Source organism: Dreissena polymorpha, chromosome 3 (assembly GCF_020536995.1).
Source record: "Dreissena polymorpha isolate Duluth1 chromosome 3, UMN_Dpol_1.0, whole genome shotgun sequence".
Classification (NCBI taxonomy): Eukaryota; Metazoa; Mollusca; class Bivalvia; order Myida; family Dreissenidae; genus Dreissena; species Dreissena polymorpha.
Window position 1 is genome coordinate 75,310,222 of NC_068357.1, and position 22,085 is coordinate 75,332,306.

The window sequence follows — 22,085 nt, forward strand, 5'->3', positions numbered from 1 at the left end:
ACCATTTTAATAATTAACATGGAGCGAAATCCTTCAGACGAGATATCATGTTGATAAAGTCGTTCATAGCCCTCTGTTTGGCGTTGTTGGAACATCACTATTGTTTCATTATTCAATGCAATTAGAATTAGCAATATTCCTGTAATTCAATTTAATAAATAACGCGTTTTTTATTGTTAGTAAACTGTCAAATGATGTAAATGTCATATTTACTTCCATTTTAATGCCCAAATTTCTAAAGCTAATATACTTAAATTATACCGTGGCCATGAAATCAAACCGATACACTGGCTTTTGCATCTAAGGAAGTTTGATAAATTATATTTAACAACAATAATTAAAACATTTTTTTTTAATTTATTTATTTTGTTTAGCATACATATCATTGCAACATTAGCATGGCTTTTCTTTAATCGCTCCACCAGCCGCCAGAAACACTGAAAGAGACATTTAAAGTCAAGTAAATTATAGCACATGGAACTTATTTAAACAAACAATCAATGAACTGAAAAAATTCATTTAATCTCAACCAGTGTGATGATATTAAATTCAATTGAATTAATAAAATTCTATGCGATGGCTCCGTACATACAAAATTCCTCAATTACCATCAATTAAGAGGCCATAAATCTAAAGTTGATCCCAACAAAACTTGAAAGTGTACAGAATCATATTAAACATTAATTTTAAAGGGACTCCGGTAATTAATAACATATATTATACAATAAAAACGTGTCATGCTTATTCATATTTGTACAATTAACCAAATAAAACTAAAACACACAATTGTTAAAAAAATAATAAACAAAATGGTTGCTTCATGCGACATCCTCATCTCGATATAGTGGTCAATTGCGCCAATTTATTTTACAATCACATAATGCTTGACAAAGTTGTGGTCCAAACACAACTTTACTTTAACCATGTCTTTAGAGGCAACAAGGTTCACCCACTTCTTCGTGACCATGACCTAGTCCATGTCATCAATGACAATTTGCATCAATATCCATAAGATTATAGATAGTCATATACCAGCTTAAATACATGGTAATCTCTATGTCCGTAAGAACTTTCTTTTAAAATACTAGTATTCTGTGACAAAACAAGAACTGACTCCAGAGGATGACACATGCCCCCGCTGGGTTTTTGACATTTGGGATAGGGACCTTGGTCAAACACACGACAGACCAGCTGCACCTCTTAATGCAAAATCCATAAAGAGACCTGAGCCGCGCGTGTCACTTCGTCTTCTGTGCTACACATTTGTACCAAGTTATTTTAAAAGCAATTCATTGATAACAAAGATGTTGACCCAGCACGCCTTTAAATGCCGATGATGAAATATGATCTTGAAAGTATAAGTGTGACCTTGACCTTTGACCTGGGGAACTGGGTCTTGCGCATGACACTTCGTCATATTGTGCTATACGTTTGTGCCACTGTTATTTTAAAATCCATCCACTAATGACAAAAATATGGACAGGACACGCCTATCAATGCACTTAAAATAATACCTTAAAAGGTTAATTGTGACCTTGATTTTTGAGATAAGGATGGTCTTAAGCCCGACATTCCCTCTTACTGTGCTACATATTTGTGCCAAGGTATTTTAAAAATCCATCAACTAATGACAAACATATGGACTGGACACATCTATAAATGCACAATCATGAAATATACCGGTAAGCTTGAAAGTCTAAGTGTGACTTTGACATTTTAGCTAGGGACCTAGGTCTTTCAAGCGTCACTTCCTCATACTGTGCTTTACATATGTGCCATGTCATTTTAAAATCCATTAATGACAAAGATATCGACCAAACAGGCCAATCAATGTAGAATCTTAAAATATGACCTTAAAAAGCTAAGTGTGACCTTGAACTTTGAGACAGGGACCAGGGTCTTGCACGTGACACTTCCTCTTACTATGCTACACATTTGTGCCAGGTTATTTAAAAATCCATCCATAAGTTGTAAAGATATAAACGAGACACACAATTGTGGACAGACGTACTGACCAACATACGATTAAAACAAGAGCACCACATAACGGGTGCCAACGCTCGGCTGTGGGTGCAATTTTGAATAAATGAAAGTTTGTCAGAATATTTTTTTTTGTCGTCACAGTGACCTTGACCTTTGACCTAGTGACCCAAAAATGGGTGTGGCGTGTAGAACTCATCAAGATGCATCTACATATGAAGTTTCAAAGTTGTAGGTGGAAGCACTTTGATGTTAGAGCAAAATGGTTTCAGCACGACGCGGACGGCGGACGAAGAGCTTGCTATGACAATACCTCGGGTTTTCTCCAAAAACAGCCGAGCTAAAAATTATGTGCCAGCCTTTAGGCATAAAAATTCATCTCTTTTCTTAATGCATGTCATACACAATATTTCTCCTATATAAAAGTACAACCATGCCACTCCTTTTATCACAAGCCAATACCTGTAGGGTGTAGTACACCAGGACTTGATCTTGTGTAGTTTATCAGCACCTGGACCTTCTAGTGTCTGGTCAGTTACTGTAAATTAATTAATGTATAAATATTATAATTTAACAATACTTAGTATTCATTCGTAAAATGAACCCTGATATGTATATATAGGAAAGGGGTCATTTCATAATGACAATTCTTGCGTGCAGTGGAACATTAAAGTTCTAGTAAAACCTTCTTGAATAAAATGTGCACGAGAAAACCTGTATGAGCAAGTGCACTTTAGTTAATGTCTTTAAATGGCACTATTTTCAGAAAAGAAATTCTACCAGGACCATGTTGTGAATTATTTTTTTTATTTTTTGAAAGAGTCCATCAATAAAGGATTGCTTTTTATAAAATGTATAGCCATTACACGTAAAATTAGGAAATTTATGGTATTTTTAAAATGTATTCCTACATATAAAAGGAGGGGGGACATCATTATTTGTCCTGTTTGTGCAGCAATTGCAATTTAATCACAAAGTAGCCTCATATCACAGATAAAAAATGTTTGTGAAACATGCATGCCATCCTAAATGCATATTTACAGTACAATAGTACGTTCATATGCTACCATACAATAAAAGATCCTGAATAGTAATTTCTTGGCAAAAAAACATGAAAATACAATTATCATATTATGTGTTCCCAGGACAGATGATAAATTACTTCATGAAATAGAAAGGTTAGAATGTGAGCTTGACCTTGTGTTCTGTTAGTTACAGGCAACTTAGGTTGAAAGTGTCAAGAGGTACTTAAGTATATCTCTCAGACACTATTTTCATACAACAAAACCATATACCGGGTAAAGATGTGACCTTGACCTTTGGAGTATCAACACCAAAATGGATAGAAGTCTTCGTCTTGGCATAAAGAACTGAAAAAATCACTTGAACAAGGTTGCTAATAAAGAAAATTAATAATATGGCCTAGTGACATGGACCTTCAAGATATTAACGCCAAAATCAATAGCTGTCTTCCTCTAGTGGTAAGCAACAACTAATCCAAATATGAGGAAGAGTCACAGACAGAACTTAAGATATCCCTTCAACAAGGCTGTCACATAAAGGAAGTATGTATGTGACCTTTACCTTAGAGGAATCAAAGCCAAATTCAATAGGGGTCTTCCTCTAGTGGTGAGCAGCATGTCATGTGATTGATGACAATTGTTCAGGGTTATATCCGAAATTTAAGTTCAGTGTTGTTTCTCTCATCGGTCTAGAGGGTTGATGTCACATTTGCTTCAAATTCTGCACTTAGATGCCAAGACGTCCCTAAACCTGTAATGCAGGAACGTTGACTCGCATGAGCAGCAATACTTAAGGTAAAGTAGTAGTTATAACAATCTACGTGTCCAACTACATGTAGCAACAATTTCCTTGTATAGATATAGTACAATTAAATAATCTTCAAAACATAATCATACAGTTGTTTTTTTACCGGTATTTGAAATGTAAAACATCAAACTTTATTATATTTCTCTGTCTTCATTGTTAATCATATTTATACATATCAAGACATGATATATAGTCTCAGTATAGCCCCCAGGGATTGTTCTTGAAGTATGTGTATATATGTGTCTTGTTCTGAGAAAACTGGGCGTAATGCATGTGCGTAATGTGTTGTCCCAGATTAGCCCGTGCAATCCGCACAGGCTAATCAGGGACAAAACTTTCTGATTTTATGACATTTTTCGTTTAAATGAAGTCTCTTTTTAGCAAAAATCCAATATAAGTGGAAAGTGTCGTCCCTGATAAGCCTGTACGGACTGCACAGGCTAATCTGGGTCGACACTTTACGCACATGCATTATGCCCAGTTTTCTCAGAACACTACTCATATGTATAAAAGTTTTAAAGTTTTCTTCTTTCCGACTGTATGCATTTTCGTTGAGAAGAAATAAGAAAAGCTTCTAAGACATGGCAGAAAACATACGCAAAGATGAAAAACTATGGTTCTATAAAATTCTCCTAATGGTTACATTAGTAGGATAATACAATTGCCATCTGCAGATGGCAAGCTCCACTTTTCTCAGAGTTAAATAGTCTAGTTGAAGCCTTTAGTATCTAAGTAGCATGCTCCTGATAAATCAGTGTCCACAGAGAAACTCAACATTCCATGTTGAAACAGGGGCTGACCTATTGCAAAATTGAATGCCTTGTGACATTGAACATGCACTAATTTAAAACAAATTTTTTTTGAAAGTTTTTTAAAATGACCAAAGCGCAAAAAGGTTATTAAAGCATGACAAACATTTCTAAGGCATGAAAGGGTTTTAACATTAAATTTCGGGTTTTGTGACAGTGACCCTAAATTAAAATATAAATATAAATGGTGACACCCCTGGTGGAAGCCGGATCAGTATCAATTCATTTGCCCATTTGAAGTCTTAGTGCAAAAAATAGGTCAATGTCAAGATCAACTGAATTTGAGTGATGTGGGTCTTTGAAAAGGTTTAAAGATAAAATCCATGCAACTGTGAAAGCTTTGTAGCAAGCAGTATTGGTGTCATATGAAATGCACCATTTTGGTATACCAAGAATTTGATAATTCTTAATTAAAGTGCAAAAGTAGGTAATTTTAAAGATCCAAATATGGTCAGTTGATTTAGGAGTGTTGAAAGTGTTCATAGATACAGGGCATTTTCACCTAATAAAACAGCGGCTGATTGCAGGCTACTTCACAATTTCACAAACAATAATTTCAACCCCAGAAACAAACCCATGAACCAGTTTTCACAATGTGGAATACTTACAAGTCTTCATTGCAGAAGAGAACAAGTCGGCATTCACTGGGGGCCAGGGGGGGGGGGGTCCTGCCCTGCCATGGGGGTAATTGAGTGTCCCTCGGTATGCCGCAAATTGCACCTCCAATATTGTTTGATCCATCCTTAGGCAGTCCTACCTGCATAAAGATAATTACGAGTTTTAAATTTTGTATTAAGATAGTTAACTATCAAATGATTATACATAAAATGCACTCTTGGCAGAACATTGGTAGCAGTATGAGAGAAAGAATATGGACTGTTGCGGGGCCAGACCAACATGTGGGCAAACATTGTTTTAAGTTTATTATGTGTTCTTGAATTTTTAAATGGTGAAAAATAGAGTAAGTTTAAGGAAACGCAAACTTTCAAAATAAGTTTATGAGGTCCTTCCACATCTGAGGTAAAAAAAGATCAAGAGCAAAATAGGAGGGTGCTGTTTTTATGTTGCCCCCTTTAAGAAGTCATAACTTTATAAATTGTGCAGTGAATGAACTGGGTCTTATTAAATGACAAAATGGTTTTCCTTTTTGGAAATGCACAGAACATGCAATGTTTTTAAACAAGAGTGCCTGAAAGGCCCAAAGTTGCTCACCTGAAATAACAAGATATAATTGGGACAAATCTTCTGACCAAGTTTCATGAAGATCAGAAAATAAATGTGGCCTCTAGAGTGTTATCAAGGTTTTACTATAGCCATATAAGGAAAAATGCCCCGCCCCCTGGCAGCCATGTTTTTCAACCAACCAGCCTTATTTTTTGTTATTCTTCTAAGATATTATCGGGATGAATCTTCTGACCAAGTTCAGACTTCTGACTATATAAAATGTGGCCTCTAGAGTGTAAACAAGATTTTACTATAGCCATATAAGGAAAAATGCCCCGCCCCTTGGCGGCCCTGTTTTTCAAGCAATTGTAACCATTTTCGAACTCATCCAAGATATTATTGAGACCAATTTTCTGACCAAATGTCATGAAGATTGGACAATAAATGTGGCCTCTAGAGTGTTAACAAGGCAAATGCTGACGCCGCACAATGGACGACGCACTACAGACAAAAGGCGATCACAAAAGCTCACCATGAGCACATTGTGCTCAGGTGAGCTAAAAAAAAGCTGAATCGTGACCTACACCCTAACTACCTGTAGCCGATAGAGTACTCAAACAGTGTCAATAACAGAGAAGTGAATGAACCAAACACAGCTCTCGTTGGACAACCTTACAATTGGACGATTATTCTGCCTTGAGCTTGGCCTTAAATTATGTACATACTCGTATTTACTTCAAATCATCATTTCTTAAATAGTTGCAGTTCTGGTGCTTCACATGAAACCATTGTGTAATTAAATCAATAAAATTATTATTCTCTCGTATTTCTGTTTAATTTTCCCCCGCTATAGGCGGAGGGATATTGTTTTGGCCTTGTCCGTCCGTCCATCCTTCCATCTTTTGGTCCGTCCGTCTTTCCATCTGTCCGTCACTTTTGTGTCTGGAGCCATATCTTGGAAGTGCTTTGGCAGATTTCCTTGAAACTTGGTATGAGTATATATATGGATAAGAGGATGATACACGCTAAATGGCAATGTACAACATCTGTTAATAACAGAGTTATGGTCCTTTGTATCTTAAAAAAATGCTTTTGTAGTGTCAAATAAAACACTTTTGTGTCCTTAAGCATATTGGCGGTGGATATCAATTCAACGAATTTGCTTGTTTGAACAGGAATGCTATGAAGTCAATGTTTATTTACACATGTTTGTACGATGGTCAATTGTGGACCAAGTCTGAGGTTAGGTATCCCTGTAAACCGGTTAAAACTGGTTTAAACCGGCAGTGCGTACATGACCCTTTGACATTTCCAAGGCGGTGACCCAAGCTTCTAAAAACATTGAGTTTTCAATGTTGTCTTTTTTTGTGCATTTTCTTATATCTAATTAGTACATTCACTACATGTATATTGCTGGACCAAGGTTGGGATCTCTCAAATCTGTTTAACCTCCCAGTGCTTTATATTGACCTTTCCAAGGTCAGACCGTGTTCCCAGACAGTGATTTATTTGCTCAAAATTACCACTGATATTCCCATGACCTAGTTTTTTTATCTGGCATGGCCCATGTTCGAACATGGCCATAAGATCATCTAGATACAACTTCTGACCAAGTTTGGTGAAGCTCGGATGGAAACTACTTGAATTAGAGAGCGGACTCCATGCTAAATGTTTAAAACACACTAAGTGACCCCGTGACCTTGTTTTTGACCCGGCATGACCCATATTCAAACTTGACCTAGACATCATCTTGATACAACATCTGACCAAGTTTGGTGAACATCGGATGAAAACAACTTGAATTGGAGAGCGGACACTAATAACGGATGGATCGAAAGACAGACAGACCGACCAACCGACAAGCTCACTCCTATATACCCCCTAAACTTTGTTTTTGGGGGTATAATAAAAGCAAAAAAATCACTGCCAGATTTAGTCACATTTTGTGTTTTATGTTTTAATGTTCTGTTTTTTATTTTTCTGTTAGGCAAATGGTCATTTGCCTTAAATAAGGGATTTTTTGTTGATAATAAGGTGTTCTCTCCTGATAATGTTTTGGGAGTTTCTTAATTTTATATCAGTGAATTTTCCCCCAATTTTTTACAGCCGAACACAGGCTGTTTCCCCTAGCAAAATACAAGTTTCCTGAAACGGATTTCTCCCCTAGCATTTAGATGTTTTCATTAAATTCATTCCAAATACCCACTTTTTTATAATCACAAACGCTTTATTCAATCAGCTTTTGGATGCGAATATATGATGGTTCACCATATAAATGAAATTCATATTGATCTATACCTTATTAATATCTTTTCTGTTGATTATCAGCTAAAAATTTTCCTTTTGAGAGCCACAGGTTGTTTTGAAAATAAAACAAGAACTTCACAGTTGCAGACATATTCTCCGCCAACAGGGCCTTGGCATCGAATAATTTGATTCAGGACAAAACAACCCAATACAGGTCATTACAATTCAGTGCAAGTCATTATAAAAAGTGTTGGAATCGGATCTAAAACTCATATTTCAGAACTCCAGATAAGGGTCGTATTTTCGTAATTACGAATTATTTTCAAGTCCGTTACGTATTTATTTTAAAATCTTGGCGTACCATTAAGAATTACAAGTTCAAGTTACGAATATTATTTTTACATCGGTTCGTATCAATTTTTATTGAGTTCTTTTTGCGTAATAAAGATCTTTTCGGTGCTTATATTGAATGGTTATCGGGTTTGTTTTGCAAAGCTATTTTTTCCAATAAAAGCGGCGTGCACAGTCTATCTGTCAAAAAACAATGGCAGCGCCCAGAGAGAGTCCTAAAAACTGCAAAGCGTGCAAAAACACGCTTTTAACATATTGTTTGCAAAGTTAGCTGAAGTTGAATGTTAAGAAAGACATTATAGAAAAGATCTTAAACGATGCTGTATGTTCAGTTGCCGACACAGTCGGAAAAGCTATAAAAAACGCGACAAGACGGGTGATAACTTAAACAAACAAGAGGGCCTGAAAGGCCCAAAGTCGCTCACCTGAGATAACAAGATATTATTGGGACAAATCTCCTGACCAAGTTTCATGAAGATCGGAAAATAAATGTGGCCTCTAGAGAGTTAACAAGATTTTACTATAGCCATATATAGCCATAAGGAAAAATGCCCCGCCCCTTGGCATCCATGTTTTTCAAGCAAACGTTGCCATTTTCAAACTCATCCAAGATATCATTGAAACCAATCTTCTGATTAAATTTCATGAAGATTGGACAATAAATGTGGCCTCTAGAGTTTTAACAAGGCTTTACTATTGCCATTTAAGGAAAAATGCTCCGCCCCTTTGCGGCCATGTTTTTCAACCAACCGGCATCATTTTCGAACTCGTCCAAGATATTATTGGGATGAATCTTCTGACCAAGTTTCATGAAGATTGGACAATAAATGTGGCCTCTAGAAAGTTAACAAGATTTTACTTTAGCCATATATAGCCATATAAGGAAAAATGCCCCGCCCCTTGGCAGCCATGTTTTTCAAGCAAACATTACCATTTTCAAACTCATCGAAGATATCATTGGGCCAATCTTCTGACCAAATTTCATGAAGATTGGACAATAAATGTGGCCTCTAAAGATTTAACAAGGCAGATGTTGACGCCGCACAACGCACAACGGACAAAAAGCGATCACAAAAGCTCATTGTGCTCAGGTGAGCTAAAAATTGTACAATGTATAGACATTCGCCCTTTGTGACCTTGACCTTGGAGGTAGGGACCTGGCTTTATATCGCGACACATCTTCTAATGATGGGAAAAATTTGTACCAAGTTTAATTAAATTTGCTTAAACAAGAGGGCCTGAAAGGCCCAAAGTCGCTCACCTGAGATTCAAAGGAACTGACCTGTTCTGTGCAGCCCAAGATGTCATTAGAACAAAATGTTCTTACCAACTTTCATGACTAGTGAACACCCTGGCTGCCTCGTTTTTCAACAGACCAGAACCATTTTCATACACATCCAAGATATCATTTAAACAAATATACGGACAAAATTTCATGAAGATTCATAAGTCCATATAAGGAAAAATGCCCCACCCACTGGTGACCATGTTTTTCAAGCAACTGGAACCATTTTTGAACTTGTCCAGAATATCATTGGGACAAAACTTCTGACAAATTTTTATGATGATCGTACAATAAATATGGCTTCTAGAGTGTTAACAATGTTTAACTATAGCTATATAAGGAAAAATGCCACGCCCCCTTGGCGGCCATGTTTTTCCACCAACCGGAACCATTTTCAAACTCATCCAAGATATCATTGGGACAAATCATTTGACCAAGTTTCATGATGATCGGACAATAAATGTGGCCTCTAGAGTGTTAACAAGGTTTTTCTACAGCATGATATATAGCCATATTAGGAAAAATGCCCCGCCCCCTGGTGGCCATATTTTTTAAGCAACCGAAACCATTTTCGAACTCATCCAAGATATCATTAGGACAAATCTTCTGAACAAGTTTCATGAAGATCGGAAAATAAATGTGGCCTCTAGAATGTTAACAAGGTTTTACTATAGCCATATAAGGACAAATGCCCCGCCCCCTTGCGGCCATGTTTTTCAACCAATCTGCATCATTTTTGAACTCGTCCAAGCTATTATTGGGATGAATCTTCTGACCAAGTTTCATGAAGATCGGACAATAAATGTGGCCTCTAGAGTGTTAACAAGATTTTACTATAGCCATATTAGGAAAAATGCCCCGCCCCTTGGCAACCATGTTTTTCAAGCCAACTTAACAATTTTTAAACACATTCAAGATATCATTGCGACCAATCTTCTGACCAAATTTCATTAAGAATGGACAATAAATGTGGCTTCTATACTGTTTACAAGGTTTTACTATAGCCATATATGGCCATATAAGGAAAAATGCCCCGCCCCTTGGCAGCCTGCCATGTTTTTCAGGCAAACGTAAGTCAACCATTTTCAAACTCATCCAAGATATTATACAGACCAATCTTCTGACCAAATTTCATGAAGATTGGACAATAAATGTGGCCTCTAGAGTGTTAACAAGGTTTTACCATTGCCATATAAGGAAAACTGCCCCGCCCCCTGGCGGCCATGTTTTTTCACCGATCTGGACCATTTTCGAACTCGTCCGAGATATCAATGCAACCAATGTTTTGATCAAGTTTCATGATGATTGGGCAAAAATTGTGACTTCTAGAGTGTTCATAAGGTTTCTCTATAGCCATATTAGAAATACTGCCCTGCCCCCTGGCAGCCATGTTTTTTTTTTAATGGGCCGGAACCATTTTTGAACTCAACCAACATATCATTTAGACAAACATTTTGACAAAGTTACATGAAGATTGGGCATCAAATGTGACTTCTACAGTGTTCACAAGGTTTTTCTTTTTTTTTGACCTAGTGACCTAGTTTTTGACCCAGCAAGACCCAGTTTAAAACTCAGTCGAGGTATCAATGGGACAAATGTTCTGACCAAATTTCATGAAGATCAGACAATAAATGTGGCCTCTAGAGTGTTCACAAGGCAAAATGTTGATGATGGACGACGCACGACTGACAAAAGCTAAAAATAACAAAATTATGCTCTTGACATAAATAAGTGTAGAACATTATGGACATTTGACATATAAGTGTGACCTTTACCTTGGAGGCAGGAAACCCTTTAAGCATGACACATTGAATAATGGTGCCGAATGTTTGTGCCAAGTTAAATGAAATTCACCTAATAAATGACAACATTATGTTCTGGACACGAACTGGATGGAAACATTGTACCATATAAAGACGCTTTACCTAAGTGTGACCTTCACCTTGGAGGTAGTGTCTGGTTGTTTAGCGCGATACACCATCTAACAATGGGGAACATTCGCAGCAAGTTTAATGAAATTGGCTTAATATTAATAAATGAAGTTATGCTATGGACATGAACTGGATGGAAACATTTGACCGCATAGACATTTGACCTATAAGTGTAACCTTGACCTTGGATGTGGCCAGGGACCTGGTAATTAAGGGTGACACATAATCTAATGATGGGGAACATTTGTAGCAAGTTTAATAAAACTGGCTTTATAAATGATGAAGTTATGCTCCGGACACAATTGGAACGGACGGATGGCTGCGATTCACATATCCTTGTTGGTGGGGGATATAAAAAGCAGTGTATTATGGGACTGCATGGGTTTTTCACCAAAATTTGTGAAGATGCCCTAGCCTGGTCATTTTGTGAAAAGGCTGTGGGTCATTTAATTGAAAATGTGAAATTTTAGAAACAATATAAACACAGTTGTGAAATAGTTACTCACAGCTATTGACACTCCGTATGCACCCATACAAGCTCAGAGCATTCAAAAAGAACTAGTAATGTAGCCAGATAGGGAACGACTCGCTCCATATAAACTCGCCCCTTATTATATAAGGATTCGCCCCACATATATAACTACTCGCCCAAGCATAACTTATTTGGTAGGATTTTTTGTGATTTGTTAATAGCCTAGTTTCTTTGATTAATTTGTTTGTGTTTATGCTTTATTTTGATTTTATTGTGTTTACAGTAGAGTAGGTAAAAACGAAACATTAAAATAGTGGGTGGGGTATGGAAAAATATCTAAAGATTTGGCAAATTAGAAGTTTGATGAAATTTGTTAAAATGCTTTTCTTAAAAAACAAAGGACGAAAGGCTAGAGGACGAAACATGAAACAAGAGAAACATTGACAAATGAATATATCGATACGATACTCTGGTAAAGAAATCCCGGTCTTAAAGTACAATCGTTGCTAACCATACTAGGGTACACCAGCAGTTTTCATTTCAGTTTGGTTTGAGTAAAAAGTATTGTGTAGATCGACCTAGCGAAAGTAGGCGGTCATACTAAATACCACTAAGGACCACTAAGGACCGCTAAGGACCACTAAGGACCGCTAAGGACCACTAAGGACCGCTAAGGAACCACAAAGGAGGTCCAAATGACCACTAAGAAGACATTTATGTAATATGTAGTGATACGGGGGTAATTAGGATATATATTTGTGCTTCTCTTGGTCAGTCATTTCAAATATTGATAATTGAAAAATAAAATTAGTTGATAAAAATTGTTTTAATCTGAAAAACTGTTGTGTTATAAAGTATAAAATATTTGTATTTCCTATTGTAAATTTGAAATGTGATAATTTGAAGAAACGTGATAAGGCCTTAATTATGAAACCGTGAAAAAAAATCAAATTGTTTCCTTCTTTACTCATGTTTAGAGATTAACCTTAATTTTCAAACTGTTAAAGGATGTTTATTTGTTGTATAATTAAAGTAATTAGGTAAGTGTATAATTATAACATTTTCACGGAAATATTCAAATAAAAAATCAAAGGGAGGATAAAGAGAAGGATTTCACGGGTTATCGAGTACTTGCAATGTGTCCAAAATTAAAATGTAAAAATAGGGTGTCCCAAAGAGTTATTAATCAACAAGTAACATAAATTCAAGCACGTACACTTCTCGAAAAACGATTTTGTATCTCTGTTATCAGTTTAAGCAATGATGGTATTAAGATATTACTAAACAGTTAAATACCCAACAGCGATCGAGCGCAGATTAATGCACTTAGCCGCCAGAGATGAATGATGTTATTAAAGTATTCAGGGCAAATTTACAATTTCAAAACATCTTTTGGTTGGTGATGTTATTCACGTTCAATAAATACATCAGTTCTTCTTATCAACCTGATGCCTGTTGTCTCCTATTGTTTCTTATCATAAGTGCGCGTGCCGTTGAGTTAGGCGAGAGATGCGAATTAAATTACAGTATAAAACAGGTCTACACTGTGTATTAGCAACCTGCTGTGGTGATCACTATCTTATCAGCTCAATGCACAGGCACCTGGCTACTGATTTCATTTTTTGCTTAATTGTTGTGTACATTTAAAAGTAACAACGTGTCACAGAAAAATGGTGGTTTGATTTTTCATTTTAAATACACGTTCAATGCCAAATATTACAGATAAAATCATTAGCTGATGTGGATATCAGTACAGTTAATAAATATTATCTACGGTAGCTAGAATGGAACAACATCAACGTTGCATATTTTTATTAAGTTCACAGTAATCCGTTTATTTTAATAGAGATAGCCTTATTAAAGATGGTGCTTATAAAGTGTGAAGGTGGATATTAAGAAATAAGATACATTTTCGCATCACAATGGCAGTATAGCATGTAGTCTTATATATAAAAAAGACACATTTAAGACATGGAAAAAATATAAATAAGACACATTTCTTAAAAAAATAAATAAGCACGTACTCACATACTTATAAGATACATTTAAGAGACAGAAAAAAAATATAAGACACATTATCATCTGATTGCATATATACAGTATACTATATTGATAACTGCTATTGTTGCCACTGCTGCTACAGGTATTATAAACAAGAATGCATCAATACACTTCAGGCCCATTGTTTGTATAACACGTTTATGACACTGATTAGTGACACGCGTATTGCTTAGTGTATTGCATACGAATATGAATATACATACAAACACTACGGTAGCATTGACTTGATGGTGATTAAACTTTGTTGGGTTTATCAGTTCCATCTTCAACCAGTGAAATAAAAAGGGTCTAAGTGTTGTCTAACTTTGTGTATTGGACGCCGTTTATTAGCTTAACGTTTTGATTAAGCTTTTGTTTTGTTATATGGTTAAATGGGCTGAACGTGTGTTATAATAACGTGTCTTTGCCAATAGTAGCATTTTATTTAGTTAAATGCGTTACAAATAAAAAGAAGGTAAACAAAGTACAACAAGATATTTCATTTATAATTTCTTGTTAATTTTTTGTTATATATTTATTATCAATAGCGTCTACATCATATCTATAATTATATTAACAGGTGACAAAATATGTATTTTACTTTTGATTTTGCATATGATATGTAAACAGTAAAATAATGTCTCAAAGTAACACACTGTCAAACAGTGCCCAAGATAAGCTTCGTATCTGCGTCTTTCACCCTAATTAAGTGTTTAAAATTGCGAAGAAATACAATATAATGTGTATTGAAACGTAACCATTTTGACTTTAACGCAAATGTGTCAAATTGAAATCAATTTGCAACGGATTCATTGATTAAGACAAAGCTAATTTTTTACATCCAAAAAAATCCATAATAAGTAAAATTTAAAACAACATTATACTTAAATAAAAAAGAACAATGCATTATTTCATAATACCATAAGTTCATTATTAATTAAATAAATATTTCAGATTCTGCCTGTTTATCATTCATTTTTGTGTGATCTAATACATATTCAGAATCACTCTTGGTTTACTATTATAGTAATCTTTTTATATCCTTTTGCTATTGTATTGTTTCTATTTTGTATGTGTTAATAAATATAAATATATTATAATTATGATGCATTGAATTTTATTTTTAAAAGTGATAAAAATTTCCAGTTTTTTTCAGTTTAGTTCATAAAATCTGGGTTATTTTACTCCCAAGTGATGAGCTAAATAGTTGTTGTATTGTATAGCATCTTTTTGCATTCAAGAATTGATAAAAACGTCATTAGTGGTAATCTGGACCTCCTTAGTGGTCCTTAGCGGTTCTTTAGTGGTCCTTAGCGGTCCTTAGTGGCCCTTAGTGGTCCTTAGTGGTCCTTAGTGGTACTTAGCGGTCCTTAGTGGTCCTTAGTGGTATTTAGTAGGACCCAAATTAGGTCAGTCGAAAATAATAACGCCTTAAATCCAAAATAGACGTCTATAGCACAATCAGATTCCTTGAAACAATATTTCAGTGAAAGCAATCGTTATTGTCTTCAGTCGCTAAATAAACATGCAGATACGCCAAAACTTGATCGTGATGATATAGAAATTTAGAACGTAGCTTACCGTCGGTACTGCAACAGAACTGAATGCCTCCATCTTTGTTGCCGTAAAGAGTGCTTTTGATTGATTGGTCGAAATAATTCAGGCCAACCGCGATCTTTTATTAGTGTTGGCAGTAGCTAATAAATTTTACCGCGGTAGGAAAGGCATCTTTTATTATTAGTAGTAGTAGTCTAAAAAGTCTAATAAGTTTCTACTAGTAGTAGCTAATAAAACAGGATCGGGTGTGTATATATAGAGAGAACTTGAGTGCTTTGCGGTGATTCAGTGCTGTGCAGGGGAGATAGGCTGTATGACTGATTTCTACAAAATAAAATAAGTTTCTAGACACTTGACGGTTTGTACAGCGGTTTAAGTTCTTGTGTGGATTTACCGAAATCCCCGCTAAGAGGCAACATATGCTTGCTTAATAATTAACATTAATATCATTATTATTATCTGCTATAAGAAAGCACTATAATGCTTTCTTTTTGCCACTTGAATGCTTGTACAGCGGGGATTTCGGTACCGGCTAGTGTCTATGTTCTTGTGTAGAATTACCGAAATCTCCGTTAAGAGGCAACGTATGCTTAGTAATTAATACTAATATCATTAAACTTGTTGCTTAACGGTGTATTGATGCAGTTGATAACGAGCACCCCGCCGGGACTACAGTAGGGTGCTAATACACACGTGTACCGTGTGCAATACCCGATCCAAGCAACGACGTGTTAGAACGGGGATTTCGGTAATTCAACCTGTTTAAAATGCGCTCGCTCGTTTATCGAAATCACCGTTACTCCGATAAACGATCATTATTTATCATGCTTATGTACAAAGTAATAACAGTTGAATGTTTCCAATTTTTGAACAATAAGTAAATTGCTGCATCGAATCCATTAAAGTATGAGTCAGAAACGGGATCTAGGAAATCAAGGTAATTCTACATTTTAGAATTACCGAAATCTCCGCTAAGAGGCAGCGTATGGTGTCAAGAGTGCTTAAAAATTAATATTAATATCATTATTTGTACATTAACAGTTATGCGATGCCAAGAAACAATCATACCGATGACATATTGACCCTGTAAGGCGTAAATATGGAGGATTTCGGTACTCGGTGGGCGAATGTAGAATTACCGAAATCCCTGGCCTAAGTGATAATTTTTCAACAGAAGTCACCAAAGGGGATATTGTTGATATTTTTTGTCTGTCTGACTGATTTCTAAAATAAGTAAGCACTATAATGATTTTTTTACTCTTGCAGCTTTGTACAGCGGGGATTTCGGTACCGGCGCGCGTCTATGCTCTTGTGTAGAATTACCGAAATCCCCGCTAAGAGGCAGCGTATGGTGTCAAGAGTGCTTAAAAATTAATATTAATATCATTTTTGCACATTAACAGTTATGCGATGCCAAGAAACAATCATACCGATAACATATTGACCCTACAAGGCGTAAATATGGAGGATTTCGGTTGACGGTGGGCGAATGTAGAATTACCGAAATCCCTGGCCTAAGTGATAATTTTTCAACAGAAGTCACCAAAGGGGATATTGTTGATATGTTTTGTCTGTCTGACTGATTTCTACAATAAGTAAGCACTATAATGATTTGTGTTACTCTTGCAGGTTTGTACAGTGGGGTTTCGGTACCGGCGCGCGTCTATGCTCTGGGTTAGAATTACCGAAATCCCCGCTAAGAGGCAGCGTATGATGTTAAGAGTGCTTAAAAATTAATGTTAATATCATTTTGCGCATTAACAGTTATGCGATGCCAAAAAACAATCATACCGATAACAAATTGATCTTTTAAGGCGCAAATATGGGAGGATTTCGGTACTCGGCGGGCGAATGTAGAATTACCGAAATCCCTGGCCTAAGTGATATTTTTTCAACAGAAGTCACCAAATGGGATATTGTTGATAGTTTTTAGTCTGTCTGACTGATTTCTACAATAAGTAAGCACTATAATGATTTTTTGGACTCTTGCAGGTTGGTACAGTTGGGATTTCGGTACCGGCGCGCGTCTATGCTCTGGTGTAGAATTACCGAAATCCCCGCTAAGAGGCAGCGTATGGTGTCAAGGGTGCTTAAAAATTATTATAAATATCATTATTTGCACATTAACAGTTATGCGATGCCAAGAAACAATCTTACCGATGACATATTGACCCTATAAGGCGCAAAAATGAGGGATTTCGGTACTCGGTGGGCGAATGTAGAATTACCGAAATCCCCGCTAAGAGGCAACTTATGCTGTCAAGTGTGCTTAATAATTAACATTAATATTATTTTTTGCACGTTAACATTCAAGCAAAGCCAAAAATTAAGCATACAAATGATATTTTTGACACTCTCATATGTAAATATGGGGGATTTCGGTACTCTGTGGGCGAATGTAGAATTACCGAAATCCCCGCTACAAGTCAATATTTTTCAAAAGAAGTGGGATATTGTTGTTAAGTTTTTGTCCGTTCCTCTTCTCTCTAATATCAAAAAGTCACCCATATGATTTTTTGACACTTGAAGGTCTTTACAGCAGGGATTTCGGCACCTGATCGTGCTTTTGCAAATATGCACTATGAATTCAAACTCGGAGTCCCAATAATAATATTTATATTTAAGTTTTTCACTACCAAACTGGGATAAAAACAATGTTTCATCTGTGAATTCATTGTTTTTTGCAATAATCTATATTAATATCCGCAGTATTTTTTATAAATAATGAATATTATTGGGGATTTCGGGTGATTTCTTGGAGTTTCGGGGGATCTCGGTAATTACGGGAATATCGGTATTTCTACACACCGGCTTTTAAAGTATACGGATATTGAACAATGATCAAAGCTATTAACACGTATTTAGCACATATTCATTGTATGTTATATTTCAGATGTTTCTTGTTTGGAAGAAGTGTTTAGTGGATTCTTAAACCTAAACCAGACATTTATTCTTGTCGCTGTTTTATTTTGTTTTCGCTCATTCACAATAATGGAACGAGTTATCTTCTCAAAATGGAATCCTTGAGATGTCTTCAAAACCACTACTTGAATGTCTCCTGCTCATAATATTTTTCAGTTGCTCGTAAGTTATATTGGTGTGTTTGTTTCTAGAATATCATATACCATGGAAAATTAATATTTACAGCAACACGATTCTCCTATGTCTGCCTGCACTGACGGGTAAATCTACTTTCACTTTCAAATTTTCATTTTAAGAAACTAAGTTAAACTTATAGCCACTTTTCCTGTTGTATTTAAACGCACACAAAGTTCATCTGACCTTAAACATACAAAAATAACCTTTTTTAGTGTTTTGAAAATTATTTTTTCAGATCTAAAACCTAAAATAACAAAACAGTAGTCCAAATTGTTGACACTCTCAAATATTAAGCTACTTTTTATAGCAACCCCAGCTAATCTCCGATAATCCCACATTTTATCTGGAAAACTGTGAAAAGTCTACACCGCCTGTGGCATTTTGGGGATTAAAATTACATTTGTAGATGAATATTTTTATAATTGGTCTCATTTTAAAGCTAATAAAATTCTCTACAAAATGCATGTTTTACTTTTGTATTTTACCCACTATAACCCAGTTTTATCTGTTAATAAGCAATAAATATTAAGGTTTTTCGCTGTTGCGCGTGATTATCAACTTTCATGCACTCGGCGCGTGGCACATGTACTCTTTGTTCCTATTCGCGGGTGACTTAAACTTTATGAATATTAATGAGATGGACGAATCCATTTAGAAAAGTTCACGACCTCCATTCATGACTTTGATGCAAATTTTTAAGTTCATCCGAACCGAAGAAATAGTCCCCTAAAGTGTCGCCGATTTTTTACAAAAAGTACTGATTTCCGAACTATGCATCATATATCATATTGTAGGGAATGTTCTGAAGTTTAATTTGATATAAAAATCTTTTGTCGTAAAACAATAGGAACCCTCCCGCATTTTAAGCCGAACGTAGTAATTTATTCAAATTTACTCCGGTCACGCGGCGACCTCGCTTTTCACCTTTGACCGCCATTTTGATTAACTGATTACGCATCGTAAACACGTTTTTCTATCGACGATTTTGAGCATGTTACCAATAGAAAACATCTTCATGTGGTTCAACTTTATTCTAAATACAAAGGTGAGTTCTAGAAATCTTGATTTTGACTCGATTAATTATTTATTTTCAGTGCAAATATGTAATTTCGATGTAAGGACGGGCACTTGCTCGTGTGATCGAATCGTAGGAAAACCAACCTCGTGTTATTGTTATGAAATGCCCTCAAAGGTGTTTTTATCCGTAAATTATATGTATGAAAATAAGTTTTCTTAAGTATCTAAACAATCGTTGACATGATTAAATCGATAAATTTGCCCCGACGTTGTAGAAATTGTCCAAATGTGCATATCCCCACTGGCCTGTGAGAATATTTTTGCACTGTAAAAGTTGCATATTAACATGATTTATACATGTACTGATGATGTAGGTCTGACTTTTCTTTCCTTTTTTTCAGTAGATCTACGAAGTCAATGGCAGACTACCCAGGACCATTCTGTCATGAAAATGGTATAACAACCTCTCTTTAGAAGAAGGCAGAAACCTTGTAGCCTATAAACAGGCAGAAGAATGGACTCATTCTTGAAATAAATACTTTTATAGAAAAAATGGAGAAATTTCAACTGTGTTGTTCAATTTACTGTGTCATCTTAACCCTTCATTCAAAGCATCAACAGAAAAATATGTCAAAACCAAAGTTTCAAGAACATGTGACCAGAAAAAAAAACTTGTCAATTTAAAGAAAAGTGACCGGTGAAAAAATGTGAAAGACTTGATGAATCTAAATGCAGAATTTTAAATTGTAATGCATATGTGGCAATTGCATACCAGGATGCTTGGTATCCTGGTATGGATTTGAAGTTAACGATAAAGAAAACTTTGTGGTTAAATTCATGACTACCACCAGAAAACTTGGCCAGTACAAATGGCCTCTACGAGAAGACATTCAGACGGTTCAGAAACAATTCCTAATTTCTGCTGGATTTGTGCCCGACTGTTTGAATTTTGAATGGTTATGGAATGTGAAAGAGGCACCAACAAAAGACAACATATATAACATATATAAGAAATATTCATAGATTTATTTCAAGGATTAGAAAGTTATAGAATGTGTGCATGTCCCCGTCCCAAAACGATGAAAAGACATTCCGCCCCCCCCCCCCAAACACCTGTGAAAATTTGATTAGAGAGTTAAGACTAAATTAGTTAAATTTGCTCTTAAAAACCGGTTTCCATTTTAAGTAATTCAGTGCCCCAGATAAGCTGCGTATCTGCGTCATTAACCCTATTAAAATGTTTAAAAACGCAAAGAAATACAATATCATGCGTATTGAAAACGCAACCAATTTGACTTTTACGCACATTCGTCTTATTTGATGCGTACGATACAATAGCTTTGATCGAAAATACTTTGCTCATTTTTGGTATTTTTTGTGATTATTTTCGTTACGCGGCGACGCTTTTTTTCAGCAAGCGCCTGGATGACGGAGCAATAAAACAGTCAAAGCTATTCAAACGCTCTGCGGACTAGATTTCATAGTTAAAAACAGCGGCTGACCAAATTATTTACGACGACATACATGCGTTTTCAATCTGACTTAATCCGTCGTTCATTGTGCATGTATTTGTAAAGTGTCTGTACTTTCAGTTTCTAATACAATGCGTAATAAAAATGTCTAAGAGAAAGACGTCAGCAATTGTTGCGCCAAAATATCAGTCGATCGCTAACTTTTTCGAACCAAGAAAGCAAGAGCCAATAAGTGCCGAATCATTCGTGTTATCGATGTTTTTAAGTTTAAAGTTTATATTATTGACAGTTTCAAGGATTAAAGATGTTATGAAACATCAGTTTATTAAAGTTAATTATATTAGTTTACAGTTTTATTGAATCAATACAATTGTGTGCAGCTTCAACAGAAGTAAAGCAGCAATGGTTTTACTGTATGCATCTTATAACTCATTTCACCCTATTCCAAGAATGAAATCACCCTATTTTTCAAAATCAGTGGGTGAAAACCCTATTTCCAAAATAATTATCTGGGGCACTGGTAATTCCAATATTGCTTTTGAGTGAATAAATGTGTTAATTGTAGATATTTTAGCCTGATGCCTTTCGAAAAAAAGATAATGTCTCTAATAAAATTATGTCTCTAATAAAATTATGTATATGCTTCCTAAATGTGTTGATCATTACCATGTGTGTATTAATAACTAAAAGTGTTTATAATACTTTAATGAACAGAGTATACATTGATCTACAAATGTTCCAAATTTCATGAAGATATCTCTAAAAATAAAAAAGTTATGGCAATTTTACTATGTAAAAATGTATGAACTTGAATTTCCGGTGCCGCGAATG

General features: G+C 35.6%; 1 protein-coding gene and 1 long non-coding RNA gene across 6 annotated transcripts in view; one reads left to right on the top strand and one right to left on the bottom strand.

The window, feature by feature from the left end:
- Nucleotides 1-337: 337 nt before the first annotated feature.
- Nucleotides 338-15,749, bottom strand: LOC127874803 (uncharacterized). Of its 4 annotated transcripts, none has more exons than XR_008047104.1 (5): nucleotides 15,691-15,749; nucleotides 5,228-5,376; nucleotides 3,565-3,753; nucleotides 2,443-2,518; nucleotides 338-437 (listed from the first exon to the last, which is right to left on the bottom strand). It is a non-coding gene; the product is annotated as an uncharacterized LOC127874803 (long non-coding RNA). The 4 variants fall into 4 exon arrangements; XR_008047106.1 differs by lacking the exon at nucleotides 15,691-15,749 and adding an exon at nucleotides 12,581-12,595; XR_008047105.1 differs by lacking the exon at nucleotides 5,228-5,376 and having other exon boundaries at nucleotides 15,691-15,742.
- Nucleotides 15,750-18,607: 2,858 nt separating this feature from the next.
- The window catches only part of LOC127874801 (cap-specific mRNA (nucleoside-2'-O-)-methyltransferase 1-like), a 78,867-nt gene continuing 75,389 nt past the window's right edge, over nucleotides 18,608-22,085 (top strand). Inside the window, exon 1 of one of the 2 annotated variants that reach the window (XM_052419431.1) lies at nucleotides 18,608-18,750. The gene's annotated coding sequence lies outside the window, so the exon portion shown is untranslated. Of the gene's footprint in view, nucleotides 18,751-18,826; nucleotides 18,849-22,085 lie in introns of those variants that run through there. The other variant, XM_052419432.1, reaches the window with a different exon arrangement.